Source organism: Cryptomeria japonica, chromosome 10, assembly GCF_030272615.1.
Source record: "Cryptomeria japonica chromosome 10, Sugi_1.0, whole genome shotgun sequence".
Taxonomy (NCBI): Eukaryota; Viridiplantae; Streptophyta; class Pinopsida; order Cupressales; family Cupressaceae; genus Cryptomeria; species Cryptomeria japonica.
The window spans coordinates 45662954-45678390 of NC_081414.1; positions in this window are offsets into that span (position 1 = coordinate 45662954).

The window sequence follows — 15437 nt, forward strand, 5'->3', positions numbered from 1 at the left end:
TGTTTTGTTTTGTTTGCGCATTATTTTCGATGAAGTTCTGGGGCATGTACTAATGGTGTCTACATGGGAAGTTCACTAAGCTATGTGATCATAGGCAAAAATACAGTCATAGATCACTACGGCTTGCTGACTACAGCGTATACCTCGACCATATGAGCATGAACCATTACCAAGGATCCATATTCTTTATTCTTTATGTATATACTATTTGTTTGCAGGTACAATGCTCTTTCTTTGGTTCCTCCTACCTCATCCAAACTGGATAAAGGTTTTATCTCTTATTACGGTATGCACTTGTCTCAGGATATGATCAGCCTAAGATCAAGGAGGACGATCCAAGTCATGCATGAAAAGAGATAATCCTTGTCTGTTCCGCAAGCAATACTCAGGTCAACTTGATCCATTATATCAAGTTGCTTGTATTAACTTGCTATATAAAATCCATGTAAGAAATACTTTGGTCATCTTGAATCTTTATGTCAAGTTGCTTGTATTTTCTTACAACATTTTAAAGCTCAATGATGAAAAATAAAACACCATGGATCGTCATTCCATCTCATCTGTATATATTGCATTTCATTGCATTCCACCCATCCATACATTCATAATAGCTGCATATCATGCATACATAGTCATAATAATGCATACTCTATTTTACTCATCTTCTTCCATAGGACTCGGTCCTAGTCCTCCATATCTTCTATCTAACATCAAATCCCCCCTCACCCTCCCTATCTTGATCATCAAAATCATCCTAATCCCTTCATTGCTTCCCATCCTCACTCATCCACAAAATTAAGCCAGTTACTCTGTCTACACAGATACATCGACTCTCACACACCTAGACTATCAACAGATACTCTGATCAAATATCTTTGGGTCTCAATAGGTAATCGATTATGGCAAACTTAGACTACAACAGACATTTATCATAATGACCTAGTCTCAACGAGGTTGCCATGATTCCCCACAACCATCCATCACACGCACACACTATCAATTGATCAACCAATCAAACACAATCCAACAGACAATTACATCAATTGTCTACGTCTCAACGAGTATTTTGCTTCATATACCTTGACTTCATCAGACAATTACATCAATTGTCTAAGTCACATCAGGTCACTTTGATTCACTTACTCAGACTTTATCATGTCCAAGCGACCAACTGACATCAACTGTCACGCTTTGACTTGACCGGGGCAATTAAACCGATTGCACCAGATTGTCTAACCAATTTTGATCAATTGTATAGCATCAATCCAAACCCCACACTACATCTGCTATGTATCTCTTGCATGACCTCAGGGTACCCACTGGCTTGTTGTTTCTTCATATTCACTCCATTTTCTGCCATTCTTTCATCATTAGTTCTAATTTCTTCTATTCTACCTCCCCTCCACTTTTCATTCTTTTTTGAGAGATCGCCCGATTTTTCAAAAAAAATTTGGCCCATCTCTCGAGGGGGCATACCACCCATTAAATTTACATTTTATGGGGCATTTCTTCACACCTATTTTTCTTTCTTTGAAACGACGCGATAAACCGCACCGTCTCAAAGAGGGGCAAATGTAGTCACATAAATCTGTCCACTTAATTAAATGAATACTTAGTATTTATTTGATTATTTAACCATCAATTAATGAATTAATTAAATTAATATTTAATTAATTCATCTTAACCCTCTTCTCCTATTAATTAAATTAATATTTAATTAATTCATCTTAACCCTCTTCTCCTATTAATTAAATAAATTATTCAATTTATTTGATTTAATTCACTTAACCAAATTCAGACCATTAATTAAATAAATAAATCATATTTGTTTAATTAAATCTTCTCTCACATTTAAATAAATTAATATTTATTTAAATCCCCCAAAATCCCACCTCTCACATTTAAATAAATTAACATTTATTTAAATCACCTTTATCCTCTACCCACTTGCATTTTCCTACAAATGCAAGTTGCACAATTATTTTAAATAAATAATTTATTTAAATCACCTTTATCCTCCACCCACTTGCATTTTCCTACAAATGCAAGTTGCACAACTATTTTAAATAAATTATTTATTTAAAATCCTATTTATCCTCACCCACTTGAAACCTTTAATGGTTTCCCTTAAAGTATTCAAACTTGATGGCTTTAAAGTCTTCAAACTTGATGGCTTCCTTCTATAGTCTTCTTAAGACTTTAATGGTTTTCCTTAAAGTCTTCAAGCCTTTAATGGTTTCCCTCAAAGTTTTCAAGCATTTTAATGCTTTATCTTCATTTTTCTCATTTAAATAAATTAATATTTATTTGAATATTTATCCAAATGCAAATTACACCATTTAATTGAAATAAATAATTTTATTTTAATTGAAAATATCAAAATTTCTCCCACTTGCATTTTCCTACAAAATCCACTTGCATGCCTAAACCCCTTCTAGAATTTTCTAATCACTTCTAAATAACCTAACCCCTTCTCTAAACTTTGTCACATTCCTAAGCAAAAGGGAAGTCACTTCTCAAACCCTCAAAGTCTTTGATAACCATTGAAGGCTTTCAACCTTCAACCACTAAATGGCTCAAAGTCTTTGATAACCATTAAAGGCTTTCAACCTTCAACCACTAAATGGCTCAAAGTCTTTGATAACCATTGAAGGCTTTCAACCTTCAACCACTTAATCCCCAAAGTCTCCAATAACCATTAATGGTTACCTCAAACCCTCCCACATGGTTAAAACATTTGTTTTGATTCAACCTCTACCCAACCCAAAGGTCTCATCAGGCCATTAATGCTTTGACCATGATTATCTCTTAAACATTTGCACAAAGGTTTATCCTTGGATTAACTCTTAATTCAGTGGGTAATCTTAATTTGGACTTGACCCTTAGCCTCTAGATAACCATGAGGTCTTCTCAGGCCTTTAATGCCTCCAACCTCTTCTCTCAACCCAATCCTATGTTGACACTTGTCACCATTTTATTGGTGCCAATTGTGCACATGGATCCCCAACTTTCAAACTTGGCCCTTGATTAAACCATTCAATCTTAACCCTTCATTTCCCCATTTCTTCTATAAATAGAACCCTTCTCCTCAAGCAAAAAGAGAAGAAGCATTTTAGAGTATTGTTGTTATACTGGCATTAGCATAGAGCTTTCTCATAGCATCACTATCTACACTTGCATAACATTTGCTTATCATATTCAACTATCTTGAATCTCCATATCGCATCCATGGCTAGTGCTAAAAGCTGTGAGCTACACTCATTTGGGACTTGGAGAGGAGAGGAACAAGGGATGAGCAACTATGAGCATCTTGATTAGCTATTTTATTCTATGTTTATATGCTTTCTATTTCATGCTTAATATCTCTCTTGATATGCCTGTTTAGGATAATTTTTTGTTGCTAACACTAATGTTTGTTTCTTGTGCTCTTGTGTGTGTTGCCATCAAACAAATTTTCTAATCCTTTTTGCAGAGCATCAGTATGTAATATTATATATTATTTTACTTGCCATCTCCCTTTTGTCATCTAGTTTTGCTCATTTTTGAGCTGTTTTTGCGTCCAAAAATTCTAAAATGCCTCTTAAAGCATCATTTCGCCCAATACAAATATCATTTTGATCTCTTCACTCTCTCTTTTCTCATTTTCTCTATTTTTTTAGGGGCATAGCCTTCAAAGCCCCACTTCTAGCCCATGTGGAAATAAATGTTTCCCCACACCTCTTCTATTGTTGGGTTTTTTCTCACATCTAATACCTTGTGCACTTATCATTGTTGCTTCTCAAACCCATTAAGGTCTCCACTCCTAAACCCCCACTTAGTGGGATCTCATACCCATACCCATACTAGCAACTTAGCTATTTTATAATACTCATGTTGATTAACTAGTTGACATATTACTAAATCAATAAATCTAACCTCAAACTAGATAGTATGACATCTCTTTAAATTATCTATTCTAGCCTGTAAATGTTTATAACATAAAAGGCATGGATAGAGAATAACCACAAACTTTGTAATTAGTTTATGGGTTGACTTTATAAAGTCACAAACTATATTATAATTGACATTTTGACAACTGTCACTATCTAGTTATTATTTACGTTCTTGTGGTATGTTTTATGCAATGTAATCAATGATATGAATATAAACTACAAAAATCTATTTTCTACAATTCGTGGGTTGAACTCTCTATTTTATTTTCTCTAAATATCTCTATGCTATGGAAATGCCCTTAAATATATAAAAAATGTATTTTTTGCTTGTTTTTCTACAATTTTAACGTTTTTTTTTTTATAAATCCGATTTTTTTCCCGATTTTTTCAAAAAATCTTATACTTTTGGTTTGCCTATTTTCCCCCAAAAGATTAATGCTACTATGATATTAACACTAAAGCATTGTCCATACCTTTATTTGTTATGGTTGTTTCATGATTATTGTTGGTTGAATCTTTGTTGTCCTTGAACCAAAATAATGCCTTGCAAGATTTGTGATGTTTGTTATGAATCTACATAAATGCAAGATTTGTGATGTTTGTTATGAATCTACATAAAACAATAGAAATACTCAAAATATTGTTATTAGAAATGAAACCCTTGAGTTAAGGAAACACTATATAGTGTGCTTTGTGGAAGACACCACTACACATTATATATCATATAAGATCCTAAACACATACAATGCTCTTCGTCTCCTATATAATTCTCTTGCCTAATATATGACATTCAACTTCCTACCACTACCACTTTCGTATACATGTGGGATGAATATTTTTACTATAATTAGTTAGTGGGTTGACTTACAAAACATGTGCACCCTAAGTCTTAAATTGTTAATATCTAATACACTATAGTATCATATCCCTAGGTACATACAATCCAACCATTTATATATTATCTTTGTGAAACATTTTGCTTGATGGTGTAACTATATTTCAACCTTGTTCTATATGTACTAGTTCTATTCACAATATTTATAGTTTCTCCTTTGTTGTTATGAAAAGTTTTGTATTTTTGACGCTAGTGGTTCTTATAGTTGCTCATTTGATTCCATGTAGATCTAGTGATTCCTCATGTGAATTCCTAGATGACCAAAGTTAATGCTTCCTTGATGCATTGTACCGTGCCTCCATGGTTGTCTCTTATAAAGACGTGAATGCCCATGTGGTATCATTTTTTAATTCTCTAGCACCTTCTTTTGATATACTCGATTCTTCAAAATATTGGGCCACTTTCTTTTGGACTCTTGAATGGAAATATGCCTTTTCTCTTAATTGTTCTATTTATTTTCCTCATGCTCTTGTGATAATTTTGTATATTCTTGTTTAGATATATTCACTTTCTTGGTTTTGTCTACATTATGTTTTATATCTTGCAAAGTTATTATTTCCTTCACATACACCAAGGTTTCATAAAAAAATATTTGTAAATTGACATTGATTGTTCTCAAAGTCTATATCAGCAATATCCAACCCATGCATATCCAAATCATAAAAAAATGAATGGAAAATATGTCTATGATGAACTTCAAGTATTCATAAATTTAAACATGCTTACCCTCTACTTGATTGTTCTTCATATTCTTTGCTTGAACATGTAGTTGCTTGTGTTATATTTTGCAATGAACATGAAAACACTATTCAAGACCATAAGATTGGTTACACAATACTATTCTCATTAATCAATAGAGAAAAATACAAAACAAACTAGATCACTTGAAAGAAAACTTCAATGTAAGCAAATGAGAGTTTGAGTGAATGTATAAGAAATGCAAAGGAGGAAGGTGGACCGCTCATTCACTAAGAAGTGGAACTCCCAACATATGAATGCACATCAATATCCAAAAAGGGAAAGTGTAACTCCTATACAAGAGAGAAACCATCACTCCCTTTCGCTATTGTTATGCTTAAATGGTAAAAAGAAATTAAAACTTGTACCAACACCCCTGTAGGTGTAGCTGAGGGGGGTGAAATAAGATGGGACCCAACATCTAGTCTAATGAGGCATCTATTTTTATGATATTTTACTATATAGAAGAAGACCTCAATTGTGTTGTCCAAATAAGAAAGGTGAAAGTTCACAAATGGATGATGAATGCTTGATAGATAGATGCCCTAGTCAAGTGGACTAGGAAGTCTGATACGATCCTATTATAAATAATTACTGGAAGCTCTTAATGAGGTGACACTAAACTCAAATGAAGAAACATGGGATGGAGGAGTGTCCTTAGCCTCAAAATTGTGACTTGGTAATATAGGGGTTAAAGAAGCTAAACGGTCAACATTAGTCTCTATAAGAGAAAAAAGAGCATTGTGAGAAGCCTTTATGCTATCATAATGTTCAAGTTCTTTTGAATTTAGGTAGTGTAACTATTTTAAAGAGATATGATTGAAAAATATCCAAAGGGAACACGATTGTCCATTGTGGAATCATCTAGAAATGGAGCTTGGATTTTACCTCTATATATCTCCCAAAGTCTAGTCCAAAGGTCATAGATGCAATCAATGTGTGTGCTTGGCATCATGGAGTTGATATTAACATCAAATAAAATAAACCCTAAGATGTGTTCAATATTTTCTCTTCACACTTTCTTTTGGCGACAAGAACTTAGTTAAGGAGTAAATCCATAGAGGATGTTTAAGAGTTTAATCCATCTAAAATGCATTAAGATTTTGCCTAGCCAAAAACTATAGGAAACTGACTATGCAGTCGTATATTTTGCCATAAATATAAGAAACACATATTTGGATGCATTTTTTATACATGCATTGTTAACAAAATATATGGTTGCATAGTTTCTTCTGACCTATAGTTTTGTCTATCAAATTTGTAAATATGATGTTTTTTGTACTCATGATCTTCTCTTAAAATTAAACAATGAGATTGATCAAGAGGCTCCCAAATTTGTACATATGGTAAGTTTTTGTGACAAGGCATACAATCTAAGATTGTCAAGATTCCTTCAGACAAGCTATGTAGGTGTATGTTATGATACAATGGATATTCCTTGTGATGGTACCCTAGCACTAAACGTGTGTAGTTTTAGGCATTAATTGGTAAAACATTGATTGAGGGTGGTGTGACTAGGAGAGGTGTTGCCTAGTGGTGACAATGAACGATAGAGGTGTTATTGCAAGGCTATGTTAATCAATAGATTTTGAACTAAGTATTACAATTTGTACCTCAAGAGGTATAATTGGAGAAAGGCATAGTTGAGTATGGTAGAACAAGGTTAGGTACCAATTGCCCCAAAACTAGTGCAGATGCACAACTTGTATGACCTTGTGAACAATGTCAAATGCAAAAAATAAATCCTATCTAGATCACAAGATTGAAAACCAATAAATCTATAGTAAATTTAAGGGTTCTATGTGACTAATTATAATGGTGCACTCATTTTTGTGGTCATGACACCTCAAAAATTGTGCTACATGCAAAAGCCAATAAAAATACACACAAAAAGCTTAAATGGTATCTTGGCTTCCTAATCTTTGAATTGAGTGAAACAAAAGCATAGAGTGATTTTTTTGAGTCTTATGCATGAAATGGTGTAACTAAAAATGTTACATAGATCATAAAATATCTTTCATCTAAATTAGCATAAAAAATAGTCTCTTACAAGCTCTCAAAATAAGAAAAATGGGTTAGATACGACATCATGATTCTAGTACCATGTATTGAATTGTGTAATGAGAAGTAAATCTGCCAAGACCTAATGCCATAGTGATAACCTCAACACTATTCAAGACCATAAGATCGACTTGTAATATCAACAATCACACCTTGTACAATTTAGCGCAACAAATGACACCTTCCTCCACATCATCAGAGGTTGTGTATTGTCGTCGTTGTCTTCTTGTCCACCTGGATGGCTTTGTTAGCTTCAGACTAGAATATTACCAACTTTGCCAACTTGTCATCCTTGGGACACTAGCATGGTGTTGATGTTAGACAACTCAAATAACCAGAGGACAACTGAGAGGGGGGGGGGGTGAATCAGTTGTCAAGGAATTATAAAACTTTAAGCATTCAAATCCTTATTACCAGAACACATAAACTCAATACCGGAATGAATAAACCAAATACCGGAATAACTGATATAGTAATTAAGCATACACATAAATAATAGAATATTTACCATCCATCCAAAACACATGACACCAATATTTGTAAGTGGAAAACCCGGTAAAGGAAAAAAACCACAGTGGGAAGGCTACCCATAGTCAGATAATACTTCTGTAGTAAGTACGTGATTACAAAATGAGGGGCCTGCACATGAAGGAAAAGCAACAACCTAGAGCGCACTGCTCATCACAAAAGGATCTTCATTGAATATAAAATAAATATAGACTACAATCAGGAAAGAAGAGCGAACTACAAAGATAGTATCTCCTATGCTTGAGTACAATTTTGGTTAAACTCAGTACCAGAGGTCTTAAACCTCTCTTACCAACCCAATTCGATCACCTATGATCAATCAAAACTCCTGCATATGATTACATTATTATTTACACGAGTAATCGCATAACCATCCCATAATCATAATCCCATGATCTATAAAAAGATCTTACATCATATTTATACCAACCCAAGACCTAAACAATTAGGTCGACCACCTAAAAGATAATACAATAAATTCATAACATAAACCTGCAATCCAATGATCAACCAAGTTGACCTAATACCGAAATAACATAATCCAATCAATGAATCCATCCGGTAACGCATCGGGATCACCCATCAACACGTTACATAAGTTGGTCCATAACCTAGCAGGATAAGAGAGCATTAGGTCCGGTTTGAAATGCAACACCACCGATCAACAAGAATACAAACAAGATAACCAACAACATCCCAAAAGCCATCTAGAAGCCACACCAACACCATTATCACGTGCATCAAAAGATCTTCAACAAAGTTCTGCCGATAAAACCCTTACCAGTGACCAAAAGGCTTCCGAGAACAAATGATAGTATCTGATTCATCAAATCCTGAACCAACTGATCGTGAAATGCATCTGAATAGCATGAGTGACATATCCAAATCAATTCCACAAACCAAAGCATACCTGAGCATACCGGATCAATATCATAATCCAACCACTACCGGAAACCAGTAAACAACCAAAATAGTCGATGTTCCCATCAATGAAAAAACATCAATGCAACACATAATCATTCCCTCCAAATTGCCAAGAATCTCCCCCTTTGGCATTCACGACAACACTAGATGTGAAAAACATCCAAGTGCCAAGAAATGCCAAACAAGTCTCCCCCTATGGAAGACAACCAACAATGTCCCACAAAATGATATAGCAATGAAGCTCTGAACCAAACTCCCCTAATGAATATATCTCTCCCTTATGTTTTTCACAAGAATAACACCCCCCTTTGACATCAATGCCAAAGATCTGACATAAATATCAAAGAAAAATCATAAATCCTTTGATCCTTACAGCTGACTACTCCCTTTGAGTAGTAGCACCACCACATCAATCTGGAATGAGTAATAGCTCTGATAATGCATACCAGACTGACGCCAATCAACATCACTCAGGTCTCTATCGGAGGGGCAGAAACCCCCAATCTCTCTTTGAAGTACTCAAATGATTCTTTAGGCAAAGGTTTAGTGAAGATGTCAGCAATCTGCTCTTTAGTGTTCACATAAACCAGTCTGACTTCATTTCCTTCCACCTTCTCATTCAAAAAGTTATACTTTATAGATATGTGTTTTGTTTTAGAATGAAATACCAGATTCTTTGATATATCAATTGCAACAATTATCACAAGGAATAACTACCAGTTCATTACAATCCACCTTTATATCCGTCAACATTTTCTTCATCCATAGAACTTGTGTACAGTTAGTAGCAGCAACAACATACTCAACTTCAACAGTAGATAAAGAAGTACATGACTGCTTTTTGCTTATCCATGAAACAAGTTTCTTTCCAAGAGAGAAAACTCCACCGGATGTTCTCTTCCGATCATCAACATCTCCAGCCCAATCTGCATCTGTATATGCACATAATGTAAAGTCATCATTTTTAGGATACCACAAACCATATTCAGTTGGTCCCTGCAAATACCTGAAAATCCTTTTCACTACACTCTCATGATTTTCTCTAGGATCACTCTGATATCTTGATACAATACAAACTAAATTCATTATATCCGGTCTAGTCTGAGTCAGATATAACAAACCTCCAATCATAGACTTGTACCTTGTAGGATTTACCGATGGAGATGCATCTTTCTTTGTCAATTTATCACTTGTAACCATCAGAGTACCAACCAGTTTAGAATTTTCCAACCCAAATTTATTCAATAGCTCTCTAGCATACTTAGTTTGATGGATGAAAATACCTTTATCAACTTGAGTAATCTGCAAACCTAAAAAAATTTCCATCTCTCCAATCATAGACATCTCAAATTCATTCTTCATATTGTTAGAGAATTCCATACACAACTTATCTTCACCTCCAAAAATGATATCATCAACAAAGACTTCAATAATCAATATGCCATCATCAGTGATCTTATAATATAAATTAGTCTCAACATTATCTTTAGTGAAACCTATCTTTAAAAGATATTTATCCAGTCTTGCATACCAAGCTCTAGGGGCTTGTTTCAATCCATATAAAGCTTTCTTTAACCTACAAACCCTGTTTTTGTCATCTGAAAGTAAAAATCCATCAGGCTCCTCAATATAAACTTCTTCTTCAAGATCTCCATTTAGAAATCCATAATTAACATCTATATGATAAACCTTGTAGTTCTTATGTGTAGCATAAGAAATAAATAATCTCACATCTTCAATCCTAGCTACCGGTGCAAAGGTTTCATCATAATCAATTCCTTCCTTCTAAGAATATCCTTTACAAACCAATCTAGCTTTAATCCTCACAAATTGTCCATCTTCATTCAATTTATTCCTAATAGCTCATTTAGTTCCAATTAAATTCTTATTTTTAGGTTGGGGAACTAAAGTCTGTTGGTGTAGGAAATAAGCCACACCCAGACCGACGATGGACTGGTCCAAGAGGGGCCAATAGCTTAGTGGTAGAGCACTCCAACAATGATGGAAGGTCCTAGGTTCAAGTCCTAGCTGGTCCATGTCTCAGCATGGTATCAGAGCCAGGTCCAGGCTAGGAGCCCCAAGCACACGAGAGGTGTGGCTTAAGGGGGGGTGTTGGTGTTGGAAATGAGCCACACCCAGACTGACGATGGACTGGTCCAAGAGGGGCCAGTAGCTTAGTGGTAGAGCACTCCAACAATGATGGAAGGTCCTAGGTTCGAGTCCTATCTGGTCCATGTATCAACAAAGTCCATGTGTTAATCTTTTCTATTTGATGTAATTCTTCTTCCAAAGCTTTCATCCAACATTCATCTTTACAAGCTTCAATTATTGATGTCGGTTCAAGTTGATAAATTAAACATACCTCATCAGTTGCCAACCTTCTTCTTGTCATCACTCCTTTGTTTTTGTCTCCAATGATTTGATCTTCTGAATGATTGAACCTTACATACCTAGGAGTCTTCTGATTTTCTGTTCCTCTGCCTTGATCTTCAGTTACTGTTGAATTTTTTGATACTGCCACAGTAACTGGTTCACCATTCTATTCCAGTGTAGGTGATACTTGTTCAGTTATGATCATTTCCACTGTTGGTTCTCTCTAATAAGTCTTGATTTGACTTCCCATTTGACATTCCTTACATACCAGATTATAGGGCCTTACAATCTTAGGTATATCTCTATCTGCCTTAGTAGAATTGATCTTCATAATGCAATCAAAATTCGCATGACACAACCTCTTATGTCATAGCCAAATCTCATCAATTTGTGCAATCAAACATGTCTTCTCACTAGACTTGAAATGAAAGATGTTACCTTTAGTCTATGTACCAGTTGCAATCTCCAATCCAGATCTGCTAATAATCTTGCATTTTCCATCCTTGAACTGTAACTGAAATCCTTTATCGACCAATTGTTCTACACTCAAAATACTATGTCTTAAACCTTCTACATAATAAAAATTATCAGTGTTAAGCTTACCATCCGATGATATTGTTCCTCTTCCCTTGATCATGCATGCTTTGTCATCTCCAAATCTAACCAGACCACCATCAAATTCTTGCAAAGATAAGAACTTCCTTTTATCTCCATTCATATGATGTGAACATCCACTGTCAATTACCCATTCATCCTTGTCTTCAATTTTAGCAACAAGGGCCTTCTCTTTAGGTACCGAATCATCTTCCTCGATAGCCAAAAATACCCATTCCTTTCTATTGCTAGATCCACTAGCAGAATCTTGTGTCGGTTCATCATCAGAACAAGTCACACCTTCCTCATCAACAAAGTAGCATGATTTCTCTTTGTTCCTCCTATACTTATGATTTCTCTAATAATCATTGTTAGGCCTAAAAGATCTTCTAGCTCTTTCTTCGAATCTTGAATTCCTTTCAGGACATCTAGATGCAAAATGACCTATCTTATTATATGCAAAGCATTAAAAAGGTGATTTTCCTTAAGACTTACTTCCTGTTGGTCCTTTAGGTACTCTTCTAGCAAATAAGGCTTCAATTTGCTCAAACTCTTCAGCTTGTTTCTTCATATCCTCTAGTTCCTTTGCATATAAAGCTTTCCAATCACTCTTTCTGGTAAATGATGTAGATGCATGAAAAACAGGTTCAAATTTTCTAGCTCCATAAGGTCCAAATTCCCGAAGTTCAAAAGCAGATAACTTCCCAACAAAGGTATCCCTATTAATAGAGGTGTTTGTAATAGTTTCGAGCTCATTAATTGTAGTAGCCTTCATCTTATAAGTCGGTGGCAAAGCTCTCAATACTTTAGAAACTATTTCATCTTCGCTCAAAGATCCACCACAAGATTGAATTCCCATAACAATCTCATTAACTCTCTCCATAAAACCAATAATCCTTTCATCTTCTTCCATCTTCAAGTTCTCATACCTCACCCGATAACCATCAAGTTTAGCAATTTTAATAATAGGGTCACCTTCATTCAGAGTCTCCAATTTGTCCCATATAGCCTTTGTAGTTGATTTTTCAGTTAGTCCCATTATTTACTGATCAGAAAGTGCACATAAAAGAGTTTCTCTAGCTCTACAATCATTCTCAAGCTCCTTATCCAGGCCTGTCGGAGGAGGATTTCTAGATGTCGGATTAAAAGGTGTTACTCTTTTCTCAGTGATCTCCCAAATTTATTTTCCAAGACATCTCAGACGAGTCTCCATTTGAATCTTCCATACCCTGTAATTTGTTCCATCAAGCCTAGGAATTTCTCTCTGGAAAATAGCTACATATGTATTTGATGAACTTGAACTGCTAGATGCCATAGGATTTTCCTCAAACAGTTAAGCTTCTACAGAGAGGACCAAGCTTTGATACTAATTGTTAGACAACTCAAATAACTAGAGGACAACTGAGAGGGGGGGGCGGTGAATCACTTGTCAACGGATTACAGAACTTTAAGCATTCAAATCCTTATTACCGAAACACATAAACTCAATACCGAAATGCATAAACCAAATACCAGAATAACTGATATAGTAATTAAGCATAAACATAAATCACATAACAGTTACCATCCATCCAGAATACATGACACCAAAATTTGTACATGGAAGACCCGGTAAAGGGAAAAACCACAGTTATAAGCCTACCCACAGTCAGATAATACTTCTTTAGTAAGTATGTGATTAGAAAATGAGGGACCTGCACATGCAGAAAGACCAACAGCTTAGAACGCACTCCTCATCACAAAAGAAGCCTCACCGACTACAAAATAAATCCAGACTACAATCTATAAAAGAAGAGTGAACTGCAAAGATAACATCTCCTATGCCTGAGTACAATTCCGTTTAAGCTCAGTATCGAAGGTCTTAAACCTCTCTTACCAATGTAATTTGATCATCTATGATCAACCAAAACTCCTACATATGATTACAACATTATTCGCACATGTAATCGCATAACCATCCCATAACCATAATCTCATGATCTACAAAGAGATCTTACATCATATTTATACCAACCCGAGACCTAAACAATTAGGTCGGCCACCTAAAAGTAATACAATAAATTCATAACATAAATCCGTAATCCAATGATCAACCAAGTCGACCTAAGATCAAAATAACATAATCCAATCAATTAATCCATTCGATAATGCATCGGGATCACCCATCAATATGTTACATAAGTCAGTCCATAACCTAGCATAATAAGATAGCATTAGGTTTGGTCCAAAATGCAACACCACCAATCAATAGGAATACGAACAAGATAACCAACAACATCCCAAAAGCCATCTAGAAGCCGTACCAACACCACTTATGCGTGCATCAAAAGATCTTCAACAAAGCTTTGTCGGTAAAACCCTTACCGATGACCAAAAGGATTACTAGAACAAATGATAGTATCTGAGTCATCAAATCCCAAACCAACTGATCGTGATACGCATTTGAATAGCATGAATGATAGATCCAAATCAATTCCACAAACCAAAGCATACCAGAGCATACTGGATCAACATCATAATCCAACCACTTTACCGGAAACCGGTAAAAAACCAAAATAGTCATTGTTTCCATCAATAATAAAACATCAATGCAACACATAATCAGTTCCTCTAAATTACCAACAATCTCCCCCTTTAGCATTGATGGCAACACTAGATGTAAAAAACATCCAAGTGCCAAGAAATACCAAACAAGGCTCCCCCTATGGAAGACAACCAACAATCTCCCACAAAATGATATAGCAATGAAGCTCTAAACCAAACTCCCCTAACGAATATATCTCTCCCTTATGTTTTTCACAAGAATAACTCTCCCCCTTTGACATCGATACAAAATATCTGACATAAATATCAAAGAAAAATCATAAATCCTTTGATTCTTACAACTGACTACTCCCTCTGAGTAGTAGCACCACCACATCAATCCAGAATGAGTAATAGCTCTGATAATGCATACTAGACTGATACCAATCAACATCATTCAGGTCTCTACCGGAGGGGGAGAAACCCCCAATCTATCTCTGAAGTAATCAAATGACTCTTTAGACAAAGGTTTAGTGAAGATGTCTACAATCTTCTCTTTAGTGTTCACATAAACCAGTCTGACTTCATTTTCTTCCACATTCTCCTTCAAAAAGTTATACTTGATAGATATGTGCTTTGTGTTAGAATGAAATGCCAGATTCTTTGATATATCAATAGCTACATAGTTATCACAGTGAACAACTACCGGTTCATTACAATCCACCTTTATATCCTTCAACACTTGCTTCATCGATAGAACTTGTGTACAATTAGTATCAGCAACAACATACTCAGCTTCAATAGTAGATAAAGAAGTACATGACTGTTTCTTGCTTATCCATGAAAGCTCCATCGGATGTGCTCTTCCA